Genomic DNA, 24,040 nt, shown 5'->3' on the forward strand with positions numbered 1-24,040 from the left:
GTCTGACACACATTCACCAACAGATAATGGAGTTCTCATCCTGGGATGGGCACTGACAATCAGATAGAGACATCACAACCCAGGACACTCTTCATTTCCTATAACAAATCACTAAAATCTTGGTATTGTAAAACAACACTAATTTATTATCTTACACTTCTATAGGTCAGAGACCTAAAATTGAGTCTTACAGAGATAAAGTCAAGTTGTCGGCAGAGCTACTTCCCTCCAGGAAGCTCCAGGAAAATGCACTTCCTTTCATTTTCCAGTTTTAGAGGCTGTCTGCAGTCCTTGGTTCATGGTCCCTTCCTCCATCTTCAAAGCCAGCAGCGTTTCATCTTCAAATGTCTCTCTGATCTCTCTTCTCTCTGTTTCAGCTGTCAAATCTCCTTCTCCAACTCTGCTTCCATCATTACATCACCTTCTTAGACAGTCTGCATTGTCACAGTGTCATTTCTGACTCTCACCATCGTGCCTCCCAGACGTAAGGACCTTAGTGACTACACTGGGCCCACATGGATAATCCAGGATAAACTCCCAGCCTCCTGGTGATTAACTTAATCAAATCTTCAAAGTCCTTTCTGCCAGAAAGTTAACATAGTCACAGGCTTCCCAGGTGGCTCAGATGGTAAAGAATCTGCCTGCAATGCAGGAGACCCAGGTTCGATCCCTGGGTCAGGAAGATCCCAGGAAATGGCAATTCTCCAGTATTCTTGCCTAAAGAATCCCATGGACAGAGGAGCCTGGGGTTGCAGAGTCAGACATGACTCAATGACTAACACTTTCACTAGGGACTGAGATGGGGATATTATTGAGGGCCAGTATTCAGCTGAACAGAGATGTACATGCATAAATCAGTCGAGACATGATGTCCTGGGAGACACACACCCACAAACTAATCAGGGAACTCATATGTGATTTATATACCCACAAACGGATCAGGGACCTAAAAACCTGGAAAATATAGCCATAAAGAAATCATAGACCTAAAATCCTGCAACATAAGCCTACAAAGAGTTCAGAGACCTCACATGTAGGGTAGTACACCCAGAAACAGATTAGCATTCTCACACTAGCACATATACTGACAAACATGTGAGAGCTCTCAAAGCCTGGTACATACACTCAAAATGAGTTCAGATACATCACCTGCTGGAATTCACTTCTAAACAGATCTGAAACCTCACAATATACACCCACAAACCCGTCATGACCCTCCCTCCCTGGGACATATACATACAAAGAGCTCAGACACCTCACTCTGGGATATTCACCACCAAGCAGATCAGAGTCTTCAAGTCCTGGAATATAAAACAAACAGATTAGAGCACTTGCATCCTTGACAAAATTCAAGAGCAGACATCACACATTGAAACATAGGAATGAACAGAGAATAGACCTCATACCATGAAACACACCCACAAAGAGGTCACAAGCCTTACATTCTCTAGTCATACACACCCTAAGAGATCTAAAACTTCATATGTACCCACAAACAAAATAGAAATCTCAAATCCTGGGCTTCCCTGGTGGTTCAGTGGTGAAGAATCCATTTGCCAATGCAGGAGACATGAGTTTGATCCCTGATCTGGGAAGATCCCACATGCCGTGGAACAAAGAAGCCCATGAGCCACAACTATGAAGCCTGTGTTCTAGAGCCTGGGAGCTGCAACTACTGAAGCCTGAGTGCCCTAAAGCCTGTGCTCCATAACAAGGGAAGCCACCACAATGAAAAATTTGTGCACTGCAACTAGAGAGTAGCCCCCCCTCCCTGCTTGCCACAATTAGAGAAAGCCTGCATGCAGCAACGAAGACCCAGCACAGCCAAAAAGAAAGAAAGAAATTTTAAATCTTGGGAAATAATCCTCCTAGAAGATCAGAGAACTGACAGCCTGGGATGTACACCTATTAAAAGGTAGAGAAAGTCACAAATGATCAGAGAATCATTCAATCAAATCCTGGGAATTATATCCACAATGAGATCAGAGACCTTACATCCTGGAATATGTACCCTAAAACAGATTAGAAGTCTCACCCCTGGACAAACATACCCCAACAGATCAGAAACCTCACATCCTGGGACAAATGCCTGCAAACAGCTGTGGTCCTTACATCCTGGGACATAAATGCACAATCAGATCATGCATTACACCCTTGACAAACACAGATCAGACAACCCCTTCTGTGATGTTCACCCACAGAGAGACTAGGAACCTCACAACCTGAGACATACAAACATAATATACCAAAGAACTCAAATCCTGCAGTATCCACCACAAACAGATCAGAGACCCCATATACTGGGAAAAACATCCAGAAGCAAAGCAGAGTCCTCTCAAATTGGAATATATCACTCAAAAGAGAGGAGAGAGCGCATATCCTGGGACTATACCAACAAATAAATTTGAGGCCTCATATCACAGGCCATATACTGTTGCTCAGATGAGAGAACTTACCTCTCTCTCTGGAGAAAGGAATAGAGGAGAACAGGAATAGAGGAGAACATCAAGGGACGTCAAGAACATCAAGGGACATACTACCACAAATAGATCAAAGACTACATTTTTCTCACATACACCCATGTGAGAGACCTCACATATTGGAACATACAATGACAAACAGTCACAGATCTCACACCCTTAAACATACAATGACAAAAAGGAACATAACCCTAAAAAAATCATAAACCATTATATAATCCCCCAAACCGATAAGAGACCTCACACCTTGGGACTTACACCCCAAAAGACCTCATGGGCCTCACACACTGAGACCTAATCCATGGACAGAAAGAAACCTTACAACTAGGTTTATTCAACTCACAAACATATCAGAGGACTTACATTCTTGGCATACACTCATGAAAGATACCTCACATACTGGTAATTATAGTGACATGAAGATCTCAGATCCTGGGAGCTACATGCACAAACAAATGAGTGACCTCATGTGCTGGGACAGACACCCACAAACATATCACAGATCTCCCATTCTGATGAATATACCCATAAACAGGTCAGGACCTCACAGCTGAGACCTACACACAATGAAACAGCAGACATCACATCCTGGGATATTGCAGAAACAACCCAGATACCTAAAATTCCAAGACAGAAAGCCACAAACACAACACAGATGTCACACCTTGGAATAATAACCATAAGAGATGAAAGACTTCAAACTCTTGATATAGTCATGAAAAGATCAGAGACCTTACATACAGAGACTTCTGTGGACAAACAGATCAGGGACTTCTTACTCTGTGACATACACCCAGAAACAGATCAGAGACCTCATAACCCGGGAAATATACACACAAACAAGCCTCGACATACACCAAGGAAAACAGACTCACATATTGGTATATAGCAACAAACAGATCAGAGACCTTACATTCTTGGAAATATACCACCCAACATATCAGAAACCTCACGCTTGGGATATACACCAACAAAGAGCTCAGACACTTTATACCATAGGATACACATGTCCAAAGAGATCAGAGAGCCACATCATAAGTCATGCAGTCACAAACATACTTGAAAACTCACATTATGCAACCCCCCCAAAATAAAACCCCAAAGATCAGAGACCTCATTCCCTGGGGTATACAAATAGAAAAATATCAGAGAGTTTGACATACACCCATATCCTTGACATATACCCATCAAGAGAGACCTCATATACTGAGACATATACAAGGACAGAGAAGTGAGACCTCATTTTGGGACATACACCCAGAAATAGATGACAGATTTCATACTGTGGGACATACACCCACAAAGACTTCAAGGAACTTACATCTTGGGAACCACACCCACAAACATTTTAGAGACCTCACACCCGCACTCACAAACTAAGCAGAGACCTCACACTCTGGGACATTCACCCTCAGATAGAATAGTCCTAACATCATGCAACGCACACCCAACAGATCAGAGTACTTATACTCTCAGAAAACCACACCAAAAAATCTGGGAAATGTAATAACCAGGGCAATATATCCACAAAGAGCTCAGAGACCTCATATCTTGGGACATATACCACAAACAGATCAGAGAGCTCATACACAGGCACAAACACCTACAAAGAGATCAGAGCTCTAATATCCAAGGGTGCGTGCTCAGCCGCTTCAGTCGTGTCTGACTCTTTGTGACCCTATACACTGTAGCCTGCCAGGCTCCTCTGTCCATGGGATTCTCCAGGCAAAAATCCTGGAGCGGGTTGTCATTTCCTCCTCCAGGGGATCTTCCTGACCCTGGGATCGAACCTGAATCTCTTGTGTCTCCTGCATTGGTGGGCAGATTATTTACTACTTGAGCCAGCAAGGGTATAAGCCCCCAAAATAGATAAGGACTTCATACTCTTGACATACACCCAAGAAGAAAGACCTCAAATTCTGTAGCATACAATGACAAACAGATCAGAGAACTCATACACTGAGATATATACCCACAAGTAGATCAAAACTTTATATCATTGGATGTATACCCACAACAGAGCAGAAACCTCACACTCTGGACATTCACACCCAAACAGATCAGACAACTCACATCCTGGAATATACACCCACAACCAAGTCAGAAGTCTTTCATCCTGGGAAACAACACCCAAACATATCAGAGAGCCCTCATGATCTCAGACACACACTCAAAGAGCTCAGATACCTCACACCCTGGTATATACATCTATGAACAGAGACCTTGTATACTGCAACATTCAGCCACAGTCATGTCAGGGATCCCAGACATTTGGGACATACATCCAACAACAGCACAGGAACATTACAACACCCTTAAACAGTTCAGGGGGCTGAAACCCTAGGACACAGATTCCCCCTGCCCTCAAAATCAGTCATATTAATATCTGAACACAGACTCTCAAACACCACAGAAACTTCAAATCCAGGAACTCGGTGGCCCAAACTGTTCTGTCACCCAGTACTCTGGATGCAGACTCTAGTCACCTCGGTGATATATCTTTCTGGACCCTAAAAATCCCTATAGTTCAAAGAACAAACAAAACCTGTACACATCCTCCAAAGAGTTCAGGGCTGTGAAATCTGAGACACAAACTCCTAAAGGCCTCAATGTCCTCACACCCAGAACACAGACTGCCAGAGGGCTCAGAAAGTCCAAATCCTGGACCCCAATACAAGGTATTTTAGAGACATTATACCCTGGGGTCACAAATCCCAAGTAGTTATGATCACATTCTGGACATGAACAGAAAAACATCCCAGAACTCCCATAATTCTAGACCTAGATCCTCAATTAGTTCAGACATCTAAAACATAGAGAGAGAGAACCCAGAGATCAGAGACCTGAAAATGTGAAACACAGAATGCTTAAAACATGCAGATATGCATACAGGTTACAAGAAACTCAGGACTCTGGAACCCTGGACTGAGACTCTCAAAGAGCTCAGAAACACCACAAATTTCCCCTAAATTTAGCAGCTTAAAACAATGGTAAATGTTAATTATATCACACAGTTTTGAGGAGTCAGGAACTCAGGAGAAGCTTGGCTGCACAGTTCTGGCTTTGGATCTCTTGGGCTGCAGTCATCTGAAGGCTGGAGTGGAGCCAGAAGCTCCCCTTGCAGGTTGGATCACTTACACAGCTAATGAATTAGTGCTGGCTTTTGGCTGAGATACTTCAGTTATGTGGTACAGGTGTCTCCCCAAGGGGCTGCCTGAGTATCCTCACAATATGGTGGATGGCTTCCACTAAAGCAAGAGATCCCAGAAAGCAAGGCAGAAGCCAAAATGCCTTTTAAACTTCCCTAGAGGGCAGAAGAAGAAGGGGGCAACAGAGGATGAGATGGTTGGATGTGAGTCTGAGCAACAGACATGAGCTTGAGCAAACTCCAGGAGATAGTGAAGGACAGGGAAGCCTGGTGTGCTGCAGTCCATGGGGTTGCAGAGTCGGACACAACTTAGTGACTGAACAACAACTAAGTAAGCATTGCTTTGCTGCATTCCACAAATTAGGGAGTTTTAGTTTCATTTTTATTTAGTTCAAACTATTTTTAAAAATTTGTCTTAAGGCTTCTTTGACTCATTGAGCCTGTGTGCATGTGTGGTAAGTCACTTCAGTTATATTCAACTCTTTGCAACTCTGTGGACTGTAGCCCACCAGGTTCCTCTGTCCATGGGACTCTCCAGCCAAGAACACTGGAGTGAGTTGCCATACCCTTCTCCAGGGGATCTTCCCCACCCAGGGATCAAGCCCACATCTCTTACATTTCCTGCATTGGCAGGCGGGTTCTTTACCACTAGCGCCACCTGGGAAGCCCCTTAAGCCTCTGCACCCTCTCCCAAAGCCTTTCTCCAGAGCTCAGAACCTACCTCTTGCATAAATGCACAAACCTGTCTGTCTTATAACCAGATTTACAGTTTTCACAAGAGGAACAATGTTTTTTCCTCATTGTGTACCCCTGCCTCATGGTATACAGTCTATTATGTCTGTTCTCAACAGAACAAGTGAAGTACAATTGTGAATTTTGTAGAGATGGAGACACAATTCTGGCGAGTATTTACTCTTTCTTGAATCCAACACACATTTATAGTAAACAATATGTGCATGTTACTCCTACATTCCAACTGAGACAATCTCAGACCCACACTGGCCCCTGACCAGAGATGGCATTTACCTGGATTGCATTCCTCCCCCTACCCCTGAATTCTGCTTTCAGAAATCAAGGGAGTGTAGGTGTGTGGACTGTATATTGTCCTATTGACTCAGAGCTAAGTCTTCTAAAACTTCAGTAAATCAAGGTTTAGAAAGATGATTCAAAAAGTTAGACTCTCCAACCATCCAGCCAGGACTTAGGGGTTCCAGACTCTGAAACAGGGTCTGAAAGTGAAGTTAAAGTGTTAGTTGCTCCGTCATGTCCGACTCTTTGCAACCCCATGGACTGTAGCCCGCCAGGCTCTTCTACCCATGGGATTCTCCTGGCAAGAATACTGGAGTGGGTAGGCATTTCCTTTGCCAGGGGATCTTCCCAACCTAGGGATCAAACATGGGTCTCCAGCATTGCAGGCAGATTCTTTACTGTCTGAGCCACCACATGTGACAACATCTAGGGACAGTTGGGAGGGCGGAGGTGCTATTGGCATCTAGAGGGTAGAGATCAAGGATGCTGCTTGTCATTGCCCTTTAGCCAAAGACCCCCCACCCCCAGGAACATACCTGTAGTTAAACAAGTTGGGTTAATTACTCACTGCAGTGAGGAAGAACGTGGGGAACCGTGGGACATCTAGGTAAGAGGGTGTTAGAGAGAACAAATCATAGAATCTGGGCTTCAGTTGAGTGGTTTGGGGAAGGGTCTAAGGAACTGCAGGCTCACTCTAGATTGGATGCTGTCACAAAGTGAGAGCAGATTTATTATTTGGCATCTCAATAAGCCTTTAAATCTATGGGGAAGGCAGCCTAGAGTAAGGATAATGCTGAAATTGATAGAAAAGTAGCAGTCACTCATTTTAACCAAGTTGTTATTGTTGTCCAGTTCCTAGTCATGTCTAACTTTGTGAATTTATGGACTGCAGCATGCCAGACTCCTCTGTCCTCTACTATTTCCTGGAGTTTGCTCAAATTCATGTCCACTGAGCCAGTGGTACTATCAAACCATCTCATCCTCTGTCACCCCCTTCTCCTTTTGCCTTCAATCTTTCCCAGCATCAGGGTCTTTTCCAATGAGTCAGTTCTTCCGTATAGTCCATATAAAGCTATGGTTTTTCCAGTAGTTGTACGGAAGTGAGAGTTGGATCATAAAGAAGGCTGAACACCAAAGAATTGATGCTTTCAAACTGTGATGCTAGAGAAGACTCTTGAGTCCCTTGGACTACAAAGAGATCAAACCAGCCAATCTTAAAGGAAATCAACCCTGAATATTCACTGGAAGGACTGATGCTGAAGCTGATGCTCCAATACTTTGGCCACCTGATGTGAAGGGCCGACTGATTTTAACCAAGAGAGAGGGATGTTTGCTATAGTGTGGATGGCACAGTGACCTTGTTTTTGCCTATGCTTAGACAACATTATAACATGGCTTGGCTTTGTCTCATTTTGGCATAGTCTCAGAATAACCTTGTCTGAGGTTAGTATTCTATGAGATTTTTTATGTCTAATAAGAGAATAACAGCCTACCTGTGGGTGCCAGGACAACTTCTGGATGTTGGGGACTGCTCCTTTTCTCTCTCTCTCCCTCCTTTCTTTTCTGTCTCATGCTAAACATCTGTTATGAGTTGAGTTGTGTCCCTCAAAATTCACATGTTGAAGTCCTAATCCCTAGGACCTCAGAATGTGACCTTATTTGGAAATAGGGTCATTACAAATATAAGACAAGGTCATACTGCAGTAGGGTGATCCCCTAATGCAATATGACTGGTGTCTTTACAAAAAGAGAAATTTGGGCACAGACACACACAGGGAGAATGCCATGTGGAGATGAAGGCAGAGATTGGGGTGATGCAGCAAAAGCCAAGGAATGTCAGACTGCCAGCAAACCACCAGAAGCTAGGAAAGAGGCATGGAACAAATTCTCCTTCTCATCCCCAAGAAAGAACCAACTGGACTCACACCTTGATCTCAGACTTCCAGCCTTCAGCACTGTGAGAAAATAAATGTCAACTGTTTGAGATAGCGAGTTTTTTATACTATTTTTAAATTTTTATTGTTGCTTTACAATGTTGTGTTAGTTCCTGCTGTACAATGAAATACACACATACACATGTATCCCCTTCCTCTTGGACCTCCCTCCCACCCCACCCACATCCCACCCATCTAGGTCATCACAGACTGAGCTGAACTCCCTGCATTATACAGCAGGCTCCCACTAGCTAGCTATTTTACACATAGTAATGTATATATGTCAATTCTACTCTCCTAATTCATCCTACTCCCCCTCACTCCCATGTCCACACATCGGTTCTCTACATCTGTGTCTCTGTTCCTGCCCTTGATGTGGTGCTATTTTTTACAGCAGCTCTAGCAAATGAATACAACGCCTTCCATAAAGGATTTTCCAATCCAAAATGTCAATAGTGTGTGGTGATCATTTTGTAATGTATAGAAATATCAAATCACGCTATGCACTTGGAACTAACATCATGTCGTAGATCAATTATATTTCAATTTAAAATGTATTATTTATCCAATTATTATTTTTTCTGTGTATTCCTCTTTTTTTTTATTATTTTTAAGCTTAATGGTTGATTTAATTCTGTTATGAACAACAGAAATCTACTCACATTGGCTTAAAACACAGTTTTTTCCTTTCACACATTGTATTTATTTTTTAATTTAACTTTTATTTTATATTGGAGTATAGTTGATTTACAATGTTGTGTTAGTTTCAAGTGTACAACAAAGTGATTCAGTTATACATATACATATATTCATTCTTTTTTCAGATTCTTTTCCTATATAGGTTATTTAAGAATATTGAGTAAAGTTCCCTATGCTATACATATCCATTTATTCTTGATTTGGGGGAAATTCATGTGGAATATCATAATCTTAAGATTCATGGTCTGAGTTTTCACTTACATAATAAATTTCAGTAATATCCAAAAAAAAAAAAAAAAAAACTGTCAACAGTGCTGAGGTTGAAGAATCCTGCCCTAGACATGGAACCCAAAAGTACTTACTAACCTCAGAATCTCTGATAAAGACCAATAAAAAGTAGCAGAGTACACACAGCTTTGTACATAGACCCTTAAAGTGCTCAAAGACCTCACACCCTGAATACAGAAGCCTAAACAGCTCAGAGAAGACGTGCCTTCAAGAGACCCCTAATAAGTCAAAAACATTATTCTCTGGGGCAAAGACCACCAAGAAGATGAAAAACCTAGCATCTAGAAACAGAAACCAAATGCTCAGAGACATCAAGTATGGGACAGGAAACCTAAGAGAGCTCTGGGTCCAAAATGCTCAGATATTTCACACTTTGAACACACACCAAATAGGCGAACAGCTCAAGAACAATAGTATCATTCATTTCCTGCTTCTAAAACTGTATTATCTTTATGTAAGTGCTTCACATTAGGGGAAGCTGGGCAAAGGGTATACAAGAACTCTGCACTATTTGTGCAATTTTTCTCTAAGTCTAAAATGATTTTTAAAATAAGCTTTTTAAAGGAAAAAAGATCAAAGGACATAGAACGGAATTTATAAACCTTAAATACATGGTTCCACAAGCTCAGAAAACAACATTATGCCCCTCTAGTAGTCAAAGAAAAGCCCCCCCCAAAAAAAGAATTCGACTTTAAGGTAAAAAACCCCACTGACCCAAGGACAAAGACCCTCAAACAGCTTAGAGACTTTATACCCTGGGACAGAGATTCACAAACGTCTGTAAAACCACAACCCCTGTGACAAGAGCCTCAAAACAGCTGAGAGACTTCACTGTAGGGCCATAGACATCATACCTTGAACTGAGATTCCAAACAATGAGATTTCACATTCTGAACACAGTCCTCCAAAATGCACACAGCATGTAATAATTATAAGTCGACTGACTTAAAAACCATTTTCCTCCTACTCACTTACACTCAGCCAAACACCTTCCCTGCCTGATGCTTAAAATCCCATCATCAAAGTTTACTCCTTTGAGTTCTTTCTCCCCTTCAAAATTCTCCTTTAATTGTCACACATCCTTCTGTCCTAGAGCGTGAAATCATGCATCTCTCTCTAGTCATTTATGACCCAGCCCCTCACCCTACTCCTCCACACACACACACACACACACACACACTGCCACACACCCCGAGTCAGGCCTGGTCCAGAAGGGGTAGGAAACGTCCAAGTCATCCTCTCCCGGGGGAGGAGGGGATGGCTTGGAGGAGGATCATGAGATCGCCTTGAACCTTCTCTGCCGGACTCAGACCTACAAAGGCAGCCTAATACAGTGATGTCAGGAACCCTGGAAAAGAATTTTTCTCAGTTGCTGTTGTGAATGGTGAGTGGATCCTGAAATCAATATAATGGGATGCAATATGCATTGTTCTAAAAAGAGAAACAACAGGTAGAAGAGAATATAAAAGATTACCCGACACATTCTGTGCCAGCCAATAATACCAGCTTCTTTTACAGGTGCGCAAACTGAAGTTCCTAGATGGGATTCGAACCTACAGTGTCCAGTAGCCAAAGCCCTGCCTCAGCAACTCCGAACGCCGACCCGGGAGCCATAGCGCCTGCGCCAAACCAGCAGCCAATGGCATCCCGGAGCCGGTGGACCCCGCGCTCGTAGCCTTTAAGTGAGTCCAGAAAACCTCAGTACCCTGGAAGAGCTTCTGTAGGCAACATAGCGGCGGCCAATCAAAGCTCAGGGCAAGATTTGATCCCGCCCTCCTCATCTAGGATCCAATCACCACTCCACGACCTTCCACCCCACCCCACCCACCCCGCTGTTGCTTAGAAGCGGTAGCCAACTCAAGCGGGACCAAACAGAAGATCGAGGCTGTGGCTGAGGGTGGAGTTTACCCTACCCCGGCCCCCAGGGCCGAGGTCGGTCAGGGCATCGCTATTCTCAGTCTGGGGAAGGGGCCAATACACGCGTGGGATATTTCGTGTTCGCAGACATGAAGTGGTTTCTTCCAAAGTACACTACCCACCCACCTCCGTGGTACCTCCCACAGCGGACTGTTCCATCTCTGCGTCGCGCGATGGAGTGTCCCGGAGGTGCAGAGTCTCGTCAGTAACTTCATTCCCAAACCTCACGCTTTTTGTGTGTGTGACCTAAAAAGAGCTGTTTTATGTCAATACTCTAAGGAGCATTCACACTTCGATTCACGTTGACATAACTACAGACTCTCTCTCTCTTTCATATCTTCCTCCCCTTGCCCATGTTCCATCCCCCGTCTCCCTCTCAAATGTCCCTCAATAGAGCATCCTAGCCTAATGATCTTGTTGAGAGCCAAGCTGAGGGATCCAACCCCCTGCTGCAGATCCCTGGCCCATAAAAAGGCATTCGTTCCCCTGATGCCACTGATAGAAGTGTGAATTTATGTGCCAGCATCTATAAAAATTAAAAAAAAAAAAAGACACCCCTTCCTACTAGAATGTCAGTACTACCAGGGTGTATATAGATTTCTAGTTCCCCTGTGTCCCCACAGCACCTAAAACTGTGCCCTGTACACAGTAGGTGCTCAAAGGGGGGAGGGGAGTGGGGGGTTGTTGAATAAATTGAGTCCTTTGACCTAGCAGTTCCACTTCTAAATATGTGTTCTAAGGAAATACACATGCACTGGTTTGTGTGCACATGAATATGAGATACACAAACTGGGGCGCAGGGTAATTGATGTCATACTGTTGCAGAAACCAGTAATCTAGAAACCAAGCACCACACTCGGAGAATTGGAGAACTCAGGTTTATTACGCCTGAGTAATAAACTGAGTAGGCCCAAACTCTGAGCCCCGAACAAAGGGGTTACAGAGTTTTTATATATGGACAGGCGTGATTAAGTGAGTTTGCAGGTTTGCAGGCACTGGGCGATTGCAAAGAGCAGTACAAGGGTGAGTGAGATAAGCTCCAGTTCCTAGTATTGTAAGTCCCCACTTTCTGAGACTATGGTACCTACGTGATCCAGACTTTGCAAGGAGCAAGCTGAGTTACAGAGGCAGAAGGAGCACGAGGTTATGTAAAATTTTAACTTTTCCTCTTTAATACCACAGAGTATCAGCTGTGAGACAAAATAAGACCTCAACACTGGAAACATACCCCACATGGCTCAGGAATGTCACATCATTGGACATAGCACAAAAGAACTTGGAAAACTCACATGATGAGACATAGATAACCAGTTCATAGATCTCATCCTTTGGTCACAGACTCCTACAAACATCTTAGAGATTTTACTCCCTGGGACACCAAAATGCCTCAGGGACCCATCACACTGGGACACAAACCCCAAATAGCTCACATACCTCATACCACAAACACAGACCCCCCAACAGCTCAGAGATCTTGTCAGCTGAGATTTACATTAAAAATCTAGGCAAAGACCTCTGGCTCTTGACATAGACCACAAAACAATTCAGAGGCCTGGACACAAACAGAATGAGGGTGCTGGAGGGACCATTTACAAGACATACTGTTAATGGAAAAGCAAGTAGGAATGCAAGTGAAAAAAAATGCTCAAAGACATGAGATGAGCACTGGCCCTGCAAAGTGTTCTGAGATCTTATAGCCATACAACTCAGAGAAACAACTCAGACACAAATCTTGTGCCCCAAATCATAATCACTTCAGTGATCACACTCCCTAGGATATTGACCCCAAGGAGCTCAAAAAGGTGACATCCTGCACATAAGTTCCCAAACAACTCAGGAGACTCTCACACCCTGGGACAAGACAGGGTGTCTTGTCCCAAAAAATAGAATAGTGGGGACTTCCCCAGTGGTCCAGTGGTTAAGTCTCCACACTTCCACTGCAGAGGGCACAGGTTCAGTACCTAGTGGGGGAACTAAGATCCTTATGCCATGCAGCATGACCAAATAAATAAATATAGTACAGTAACCTGTGACTCCAGAAACAGGTCTCTAAACAGCTAATGAGACTTTATACTCAGGAACACAGACATCCAAATATTCATGACCCCCTACACCCTAGAAGAGAGGTTTCAAAACACTGCAGAGATGTAACCCTCTGTTACAAAGGCCCCCAAATATCTCAGATACCCCAAAACACAAGACACAAAGTTCAAAACAACATAGAGGCCTCATACCTTGGATGCAGACCTGGAAACAGTTCAGAGACCTTACAACACAAGTTAAATGAAAACATAGAAGATTTCATAGAAATAAACCACAAATAGCCTATGAGACTTCATACTCAAGAACTCAGACACTCAAAACACACAGATGCCTTGGAAAAGGGACACTGGTCCAACTCAGTGACCTCACTGTTCAGACATAGACCCTAATATAGACACATCACTCTCTGGAACTGAGATCACCAAAACGATCAGAAACCTCATGCCTGGAAACAAAACTCAGCTTACTCAAAAATCTGACATCCTATAACTCAGGATGCACATGACCTCAAACAACTTGCGCATTAAAACCAAGAATCCCAAGCCGCTCACAGATCTCCAGACATGGGTACCCAGCACCTGACAAACTTTATACACTAGACGCAGACTTCTAAAACATTTCCAAGGCTGCACATTCTGGGATAGAGACCTGCCAAGAGAATAGCGATGTCCTACTTTGTGACACATTCCCATAAATAATTTTGGGAACAGACCCCAAATAGGGCAGGGACATCAAAATCAAGAAAGTAATCCCTACCCTCCTACACACTTGGTGGGAATGTAAATTGGTGCAGCCACGACAGAAAAAACGATATGGCGATTCCTCCAAAAACTAAAAATAGAGTTATCAGATGATCCAGCAATCCCACTCCTGGCATATATCTGGGGAAAACTCTAATTAAAAAAGATACATGCAGCCCTAATCTCTGTTTATAGCAGTACTATTTACAATAGCCAAGATATGGAAGACATGGAGGCAACCTAAATGTCCATTGACAGATGAATGGATATATATATAATGGATTATTATTCAGCTGTTAAAAAGAATGAAATAATGCCATTTTCAGCAACATAGATGGACCTAGAGATTATCATACTAAGTGAAGTAAGTCAGAAAAAAAGACAAATACCACATGATATCACTTATATGTGGAATCTAAAATATGACACAAATGAACCTATCTATGAAACAGAAACAGACTCAAAGACCTAGAGATCAGACTTGAGGTTGCCAAGGAGGAGGCGGGTAAGGGAGGGATGAATTGGGAGTTTGGGGTTAGCAGATGCAAACTATTATATAGACAGTGGATAAACAACAAGGTCCTACTGTACAGCACAGGGAACTACATTCAATATCCTATGATAAACCATAATGGAAAAGAGAATGAAAAAGAATTTATATATATATATACACACACACACACATACACATATATATATATTACTATATATAGTAATATATAGTGATTTACTTTGCTGTACAGCAAAAATTAACACAACATTGTAAATCAACTATACTTTAATATAGTGAGTTATTTTTTTAAAAAGAGGACTTCTCTGGCAATCCAGTGGTTAAGACTCCATGCTTCCAATGCAGGGCCAAGAGTTCCATCCCTGGTCAGGGAACTAAGATCCCACATGCTGTGCAGAGTGGCCAAAAAAAAAAATTAATTAAATTGAAAAAAGAAAGAAAGTAATCTCTAACAGGATAAAGACACCACATCCTGGGACTGACATATATGAAAGGAAAAGAGATTTCACATTCCAAACGGTTCAAGGATATCACCATATGGAGCACAGAATCCAAAGAGCTTGGATACCTCCCACCCTGAAACACAAAGGCTGGAACAGCTCTGGGAACTGAGACCCTGGACACAGACCCTAAACAGCTCAGAGACCTCACACGTCAGGACACAGACCCCGAAACACCTTAAAGGTGTAACACCATGGTATGACACACTCACAAAAATACCTCAGAGACCCAGACCCTGCAAACAGAACCCAGAAATAAATTAAAAGCCTTATTCTTGAGAACCTATGGAATAGCACAAGGAACTCTACTCAATGCTCTGTGGTGACCCAAATGGGAAAGAAATCCAATAAAGGGGGGATATATGTATATATATAGCTGATTCACTTTCTTGTACAGCAGAAACTAACACAACAGTGTAAACCAACTATTTGTTGTTTTGTTGATGTTACTGTTTTAGTCCCTAAGTGATGTCAAACACGGTTGTGACTCCATGGGCTGTAGCCTGCCAGGCTCTCCTGTCCATGGGATTTCCCAGAAAAGAATACTGGAGTGGGTGGCTATTTCCTTCTCCAGGGCATCATCCTGACCCAAGGACTGAACCCTCATTCCTGCACTGGCAGATGGATTCTTTACCACTGAGCCACCAAGGAAACCCATGAGCTAAAGATAAGGCTACTGTACTTCAATAATTTTTTTTTAACAAAAAAACCTCATTCCTGTACCTGAGACCCACATAAGCATCAAAGGCCTCACACATGAAAACATCTGCCAAATAGCTCAAAGATTTCAAGTGGTAAGATTTAGACCCATAAGAGTTACGAGTTCCCCCATCTTTGACAGAGACTTCCACAAAGTTAAGAAACTTTAAACTCTGGACCCACATCCCCCTGCAAAGCACAAATCCTCACACACATGCAGAAAATACACTCCAACAGCTCAGAAAACCTACACTGCAGGAAAAAGAACTATGAACACCTCAACAATCTCATTCTGTGGTACCGCACTATTCAAGCATGAAGATTCTGAGGCCTTGGACAGTGATTCCCAAGAAACTCAGAGATTTCATAGGCTGGGACAATGATTCAGAAACACTGCAGAGATCTCACACCCTGAGACACAGTGTCCCAAAGATCTCAGCAATCTTACACTGTGGGCACAGCAGTAAACAATTCTGAGGCCTTAAGCTTTGGACTGGGTCCACTCTCTCCACCCCTTACTCCTCACCAACCTCACAGACCTCACGAATTCAGAGAAAATCCAAAGCAGAGACCTCACATCCTGTCACATAGAATCCTAATACATCAGAGACCTTCAGACCTGAACACATACCCCAGACAGCTCTGGCAATTCACACCCTAGGAACGCACAACCCCCTAAGGGCTCAAACTATTCACTCAGGGACATCAGTGACAAGTACCTCAGCGATCTCATCTCCTTGAGATTCAGCTCTCCAAAACAGTTCAGAGGACATGACACAAAACCCCAAACAGTTCAGAGGTCTCACACTCTGGAACCCCAATCCACGGACAAACAGTGATACCACACAGTTACACAGATGACTAAACAGACGCCACCCCTTAGAAATGGAAAAGAGGTCAGAGACATCATACCCTTATCAGTGATTGTCCATCGGAAGAGACTCTTCACGCACCTGGAAACATATCCAGTTCAGTTCAGTCGCTCAGTCGTGTCCAACTTTTTGCGACCCCCATGAATCGCAGCACTCCAGGCCTCCCTGTCCATCACCAACTCCCGGAGTTCACTCAGACTCACGTCCATCGAGTCAGTGATGCCATCCAGCCATCTCATCCTCTGTCGTCCCCTTTTCCTCCTGCCCCCAATCCCTCCCAGCATCAGAGTCTTTTACAGTGAGTCAACTCTTTGCATGAGGTGGCCAAAGTACTGGAGTTTCAGCTTTAGCATCAATCCTTCCAAAGAAATCCCAGGGCTGATGTCCTTTAGGATGGACTGGTTGGATCTCCTTGCAGTCCAAGGGACTCTCAAGAGTCTTCTCCAACACCACAGTTCAAAAGCATCAATTCTTCGGTGCTCAGCTTTCTTCAGAGTCCAACTCTCACATCCATACATGACCACAGGAAAAACCATAGCCTTGACTAGATGGACCTTTGTTGGCAAAGTAATGTCTCTGCTTTTGAATATGCTATCTAGGTTGGTCATAACTTTCCTTCCAAGGAGTAAGCGTCTTTTACTTTCATGGCTGCAGTCACCATCTGCAGTGATTTTGGAGCCCCAAAAAAATAAAGTCTGACACTGTTTCCACTGTTTCCCCATCTATTTCCCATGAAGTGATGGGACCAGATGCCATGATCTTCGTTTTCTGAATGTTGAGCTTTAAGCCAACTTTTTCACTCTCCACTTTCACTTTCATCAGGAGGCTTTTTAGTTCCTCTTCACTTTCTGCCATAAGGGTGGTGTCATCTGCATATCTGAGCTTATTGATATTTCTCCCGGAAATCTTGATTCCAGCTTGTGCTTCTTCCAGCCCAGCATTTCTCATGATGTACTCTGCATATAAGTTAAATAAGCAGGGTGACAATATACAGCCTTGACGAACTCCTTTTCCTATTTGGAACCAGTCTGTTGTTCCATGTCCAGTTCTAACTGTTGCTTCCTGACCTCCATATAGATTTTTCAAGAGGCAGGTCAGGTGGCTTGGTATTCCCATCTCTTTCAGAATTTTCCACAGTTTATTGTGATCCACACAGTCAAAGGCTTTGGGCATAGTCAATAAAGCAGAAATAGATGTTTTTTTTTAACTCTCTTACCTTTTCCATGATCCAGCGGATGTTGGCAATTTGATCTCTGGTTCCTCTGCCTTTTCTAAAACCAGCTTGAACATCTGGAAGTTCACGGTTCATGTATTGCTGAAGCCTGGCTTGGAGAATTTTGAGCATTACTTTACTAGTGTGTCAGATGAGTGCAATTGTGCGGTAGTTTGAGCATTCTTTGGCATTGCTTTTCTTTGGGATTGGAATGAAAACTGACCTTTTCCAGTCCTGTGGCCACTGCTGAGTTTTCCAAATTTGTGGGCATATTGAGTGCAGCACTTTAACAGCATCACCTTTTAGGATTTGAAATAGCTCAGCTGGAATTCCATCACCTGCACTAGCTTTGCTCATTTAAGGTGAACTTTCCATTTACCTGTGAGGGCAAGCCGTGCTTTATAAGGCACATATTTCCAGAATGAAGCCAGAGTTTTGAGAAGGTTCAGAGGAGCTGGGCGTCTAGGGATGGCAGACATGAGAAGCAAGAATGTGGAAGCATCAGTGGACTTGTAGCCTGTTCCTGCAATGGCTGGAGTAAGGCTGCTCTCAACTGTCCACTTTAGAACAGGCTGTGGGAATGAGCACTTGCTGATTGGCTGTTCCATAGAAGCGTGGGGTTGTCTCTGATTGGCTGATATTCAGGAGGATTTTTCCACTGGCTGACTCTAGGACTGGCCATTAGTCACTCAGGGATAACTGGGTGTATTACTCCACAGTTTGTTTATCCTTTCTCCAATGTGCCCGAAGAAACAGAATTTCTGGATCACAGAAAACGTGTATATTTCAACTTTCTTAAATGATTCTGAGAGGGTAACAGGCAGGAAGGCTAGAGGCCCCCAAATGGAGGCAACAAACTACAAGTGATAGATTTTTTTCCCTTCTCTATACAAAATTAAAAGGAAGTTTCTTTTAAAATTCTGTGTTGCCATGATGACACCTGGTTCCACCTGAACTTTTCTCAAACCTTGAGCTAACCAATGCGTTTCTTATGGAAATGTTTTTCTTAAGCTATGTTAATGAGCTATGTATTTACCCTAGACTCGGTCTTTCTTCAAATTGGTTCTGCCTAAGACTCAGAACCCATAATGGCTGAAGAAACCAGTATGTTTTACTCATACAGTTGTTCTCCTACTCTATGTTAATGAGTCTATGTATTTGCTTGAAAATCCACCTTTCTTCAAGATTCATGTCAATCATTTTATGGCCTGGGATGACTCACCTTGTGCCAATGTTATCTCAAAATGCATGTTGTGGGTGAGGGGCCTGGTGCCACTCTCTGAGTTTTGAGACATTTCCTTTCTCTAATTAGAAGCCTGCTAGTAGGTATATGGCTTCCCTGGTGGCTCAGACGGTAAAGCGTCTGCCTGCAATGTGGGAGACCCAGGTTCGATCCCTGGGTCGGGAAGAACCCTGGAGAAGGAAATGGCAACCCACTCCAGTATCCTTGCCTGGAGAATCCCATGGACGGAGGAGCCTGGTAGGCTACAGTCCACGGGGGTTGCAAAGAGTTGGACACGACTGAGCTACTTCACTTTCAGTAGGTATATAACTTCCTTCTAAAGATTAGCAGAGGGGCACTCATTCTGCCACCTTCTGATGTCTATGTCAGAAACTTTCTTTATCTCTTTTATATTTTAATAAAACTTTATTATGCAAAAGCTCTGAGATCAAGCCTTGTCACTGGCCATGGATTGAATTCCTCTTCTCCAGAGGCTAGCATTCCTGGCATCTTTCATGGTTCAGCAGCAACGTTTCAATTCCAAATGGTTTTCTGAAGTGCTTCAATCATTTTACATTCCCACTAGCAGTGCACAAAGAATTACCTTGAATTTTTTTTCTTTTCTCTTTTTTAACAATCTGATATTATGTTATGCTCCTTATTGTGGTTTTAATTTGCATTTCCCCTGTGATTTATGAGGTTGAATGCCTTTCACATTTATTGGACATTTGTAATGTCTTCTGTAATTTGCCTGTTCAGATGGTTTGCCCATTTTTTGAAGCTTGGGCCTGTCATTGATGTGCCAAGTCTCATAAATATAGTCCCTGGGGTGAGGCTATTCCTGACTGGCTGATTTTCCAAGCACCTTCACACAGCTGAAGTTATATCTAAATGGTGATTACCTGGTCACAACTTGAGACTTTGCCCACAAAACAGCCTTTTCCTTTCTGCAGTGTGTATTTTTCATTCTCAGTCACCCTTTTTGGTCTTTCCTCCCTCAAACCTGCAGGAGCAACTGTAAGAGGTTTTCCAGATCTTTATTTGGGGAGGTATGATTTTCAGTAGTGTTGCCGTTTTAGCAATTTAAGAAGCAAATACTGGAATTTCCCTGGTGGTCCAGTGGTTAAGACTCCATGCTTCCAGTGCAGGGAACACAAGTTTGATCCCTGGTAGGGAAACTGAGATCCCACATGCTGAGGGACACAAGGAAAAAGACAAAGAACCAATTACTGTGGCAGAAAAATGGCTCAAAATGTGCAGTTTTTGCGGGCTTTCCAGGTGGCGCTAGTGGTAAAGAATCTGCCTGCTAATGCAGGAGACACAAGAGATGCGAGTCTGATCCATGTGTGGGAAGATCCCCTGGAGTTGGAAATGGCAACCCACTCCAGTATTCTTGCTGAGAGACATGCACGTCCAGTGTTGGTAAGTCAATAAGGGGCAAAAAAGCTAAATACAAGATCTGGGGAATCCTGACAAAGCCAATGCAGGGACATAGCACAAAATAAATACAGGACAGGCCCTGTATATATAAGATGCCTGGCAACCCCGCTCCCTACCGTTGGACCAGACCCCCCACCACATACACACACCTACACACACACAATGGGATTCATCAGATTTACACTGCACAGTGGTATAAAGACCAACAAAACTGTTAGGGAAAGCACATGGACTGAAACTGCCCACCCTGGCCAGGCACTATAGTAACCATTTGCATGAGCTGTTTTATGATTGGAGGTCCTGGTAAGGAACACAGAACTAATAAGCCACCACCAACTGGAAGAGTTCGGGAAAGGTCAAAAAGGAGACACCACATGTTCGACCACCTCCCAGAATCTTTCTAACTGGCATCTATCTTGGCCGAACAAGGCGTGCACCATCAGGAAGGACTCTGAGTCAGAACGATAGGCTAAAGACAACCCAAATACAAATCCCATCACCATAAAAACCGAGACTGCCTGCCACGTTGCAGAGCAGTTCTCCTGGGCTCCCCTACTCTACTGCTCTCTGCCCGTTAGAAGGTCAAACGTAGCTCCCCCGTTCTTCTCGCCCAACATGGAGCAATAGCTCTCAGGCAGGTCCTGGAGGCTTTCTCTGCCTGGCTTGCTAGGTGACGCCTCAGGGACCTGCATGCCCACTGACCTCACCATTGCATAGTCAGCTATAAAGTTCAAGAATGATTGGTGAATATTTTCTCAGCTTAAAGTCCTAATAGTAATATTGGCAGCTGGATCCTCATTTTAAATTTGAGCTACTGCTGCTAAGTCGCTTCAGTCGTGTCCGACTCTGTGCGACCCCTTAGATGGCAACCCACCAGGCTCCCCCATCCCTGGGATTCTCCAGGCAAGAATACTGGAGTGGGTTGCCATTTCCTTCTCCAATGCATGAAAGTGAAAAGTCAAAGTGAAGTCGCTCTATATTCTAATTAATAAGAATGTGCTTTAAAAATCCATGAAAATTTCATACCTTGAATTAATGAGGAAGGGTTCAGTTTGATTTTGTGTCCATCAAATTACCATTAGAAAATTATTAAAAAAGATTTTCAATGTTTTTTTAACTTATAAAAGGCTGTCTCCTCTGCTCTATATTCTTTAACAGCTTAAATGGTAAAAGAATTTGAAAAAGAATCAATATATGTAAATATATAACTGAATTTTCTTTCCTGTACACCTGAAACGAACAAGCATTGTAAATCAGCTATAGCCCAATATAATATAACATTTTTTGGATATCTCTGGTGGTCCAGTGGTTGAGAGTCCACCTGCCATTGCAGGAGACAAAGATTCCAACCCTGGTCTGGGAAGATTCCACATGCTCTTGGGCAACTAAGCCCATGTGCCACAACCACTGAGGCCCACAGGCTCTAAACCTGTGCTCTGCAACAAGAGAAGCCACTGGAATGAGGAGCCTGCACACCGCAACTAGAGAGTAGTCCTCACTCACCACAACTAGAGAAAGTCTGCTCACAGCAGCAAAGACCCAGCACAGTCAAAAATAAATAAATAATTTAAAAAAATAAAATTTAAAAAGGCTCTATGAACAACAGGATGAGGACATCTTAGAGATCAGGGCCAAAATCAAATGTGATACTTCCAGAAGAAAACCGTTGATGTGATGGACTCTGTTCTAGACAGGATGATGTATTTTTTGGCCCCTGATCTCAGCATTTCTATGCCATGTGCAGGGCTGGTGCCTGGAGATCCACATGATAACATGGGACTTCAGTCAACTCCTATGTGCCCCATGGGCCTGTATTTTCTGTCAAATGAGGAGTCATAAGCACTATTCTGATCTGTCACAGGTTGACAGGTTTGCTGAGAGGTTATAACACTGTGAAAATAAAGTATCTTTGAGAAATTACATCAGCCCTCTCAGAACATACTTTGAAATTATTATCACACAGAAGTTGTTTCTTTGGAGCAAAGTAGTGGGTAATGTCAGTGCATTAGTCTTCTCAGATTGCCATAAAAGAATATCACAGATGAGTGGCCTTCACATCAGAAATGTATTTTCTCACAGTTCCAGAGGCTAAAAACCCCAAATCTAAGTGCTGGCTTGGTTAGTTTCTCCTGAGGCCTCTCTCCTTGGCTTGCAAATGGCCACCTACTCATTGTGTCTTCACCTGGTCTTTCTGTGTTATTGCTGTCCTAATCTTGCCCTTCTTAAAAGGATATCAATCAGAGTGGATTAGAGCCCACTCCACCTCATTTTAACTTAATCACCCCTTTAAAGGCCATATCTCCACTTCTGAGCTACTGGGGACTAGGGCTTCAACATCTGAATTTGGGAAGAAAACAGCTCAGCCCAGAACAGCCAGGCACAAATTTTATCTATTCATCTACAATGTGGGGAGAGGAGGAAGGAGTAGGCTAGATCTGGGCTCTGCTGCTTGGCTGAGGAGCCCTCATCTGGAATGCACAGATTGCTCAATGGTGGCTATGGCTTCGGCAACGAACATAAATAATCACGACCCTATCATTTTGGTTAAAAATAATGACAATAATGCCTGCTCATTAAAAAAAAATGCACCCCAAAAGTGCCAGGAAACACAAAGATGAAACATTTTTTAAAAAATCACTCTAGGGGGGCTCAAGATGGAGGGGACATATGTATAGCTAACACTGATTCATGTTGATGTATGGCAAAAACCATCATAATATTGTAATTATACTCTAATTAAAACAAACAAAAACCTTCTAGAAATAAACAAAAATTATTCTAAGTCTCACCACCAAGAAATAACCATTTTCTCTCATCATGTTTTTCTACACATGTAGAGTTAGAAGGCAAGATGAGTGGGTGCTGAGAGAGAGAGAAAGAAAAGCAATTTACACAAATGGGCTTATACTACATATCTTAGTTGAAGTCAAAGGTGTTGAGTTTATCTTCAATGACATTAAGAGGAGAAAAATAAAAGGATGCTGTATGAGTCTCCTATCGCTGGTGTAACATCAGCACAAACCTAGCGGCTCAAGGCAATGCTAATTAATACCTTACAGCTCTGGAGGTCAGAAATCTGACACAGGTCTCACCAGCCTCCGGTCAAGGTGTTAGCAGGCCTGCGTTCCTTTCTAGATGCTCTAAGGGAAATTGTGTATTCTTGCCTTTTCCAGCTTTCAGAGGCCCCTGCATTCCTCAGTTCCTGACCTACTTCCTCCATCTTGAAAGCTAATAACTTCAGCTGAGTTCTCCCATCTTATCCATTCTGACTCCCTCTTCACTTTGAAGAACCCCTGTGATTACAC

The 24,040-nt window shown here is 43.1% G+C and overlaps 1 long non-coding RNA gene across 2 annotated transcripts; it reads right to left on the reverse strand.

The window, feature by feature from the left end:
- Positions 1–131: 131 nt before the first annotated feature.
- Positions 132–11,993, reverse strand: LOC129638902 (uncharacterized). 2 transcript variants are annotated; one of them, XR_008708085.1, is made up of 3 exons: positions 11,622–11,993; positions 1,241–1,301; positions 132–641 (listed from the first exon to the last, which is right to left on the reverse strand). It is a non-coding gene; the product is annotated as an uncharacterized LOC129638902 (long non-coding RNA). The 2 variants fall into 2 exon arrangements; XR_008708084.1 differs by lacking the exon at positions 11,622–11,993 and adding an exon at positions 11,053–11,204.
- Between the last annotated feature and the right edge of the window lie 12,047 nt (positions 11,994–24,040).

This window comes from Bubalus kerabau, chromosome X (genome assembly GCF_029407905.1).
Source record: "Bubalus kerabau isolate K-KA32 ecotype Philippines breed swamp buffalo chromosome X, PCC_UOA_SB_1v2, whole genome shotgun sequence".
NCBI classification, from domain to species: domain Eukaryota; kingdom Metazoa; phylum Chordata; class Mammalia; order Artiodactyla; family Bovidae; genus Bubalus; species Bubalus kerabau.